Source organism: Nannochloropsis gaditana, assembly GCF_000240725.1.
Source record: "Nannochloropsis gaditana CCMP526 unplaced genomic scaffold scaffold059, whole genome shotgun sequence".
Classification (NCBI taxonomy): domain Eukaryota; class Eustigmatophyceae; order Eustigmatales; family Monodopsidaceae; genus Microchloropsis; species Microchloropsis gaditana.
This window is the reverse complement of record NW_005803894.1, coordinates 41,358-41,600: the sequence shown is the minus strand read 5'-3', so window position 1 is coordinate 41,600 and position 243 is coordinate 41,358.

Sequence of the window (243 nt, the reverse complement as noted above, 5' to 3'; positions counted from 1 at the left end):
CTCCCTCTCCCCCTCCCTCTCCCCCTCCCTCTCCCTCTTCCTCCGTCCCTATCAGGGAGGCTGACCGATGCCTCCCTTCTAGAACTTTCGCGCCATTCCAACGAGAGCTTGGAAGAAATCGACCTCTCCTTTTGTCGACAGGTACGTCCCTCCCTTCCTCCCTCCCTCCCTCACCTTTTCTCCTCCCCGCCCTACCTTTCTCCCTATTGCTGCCCTCCCTCTTTCTCCACCTCTATCTTTCTG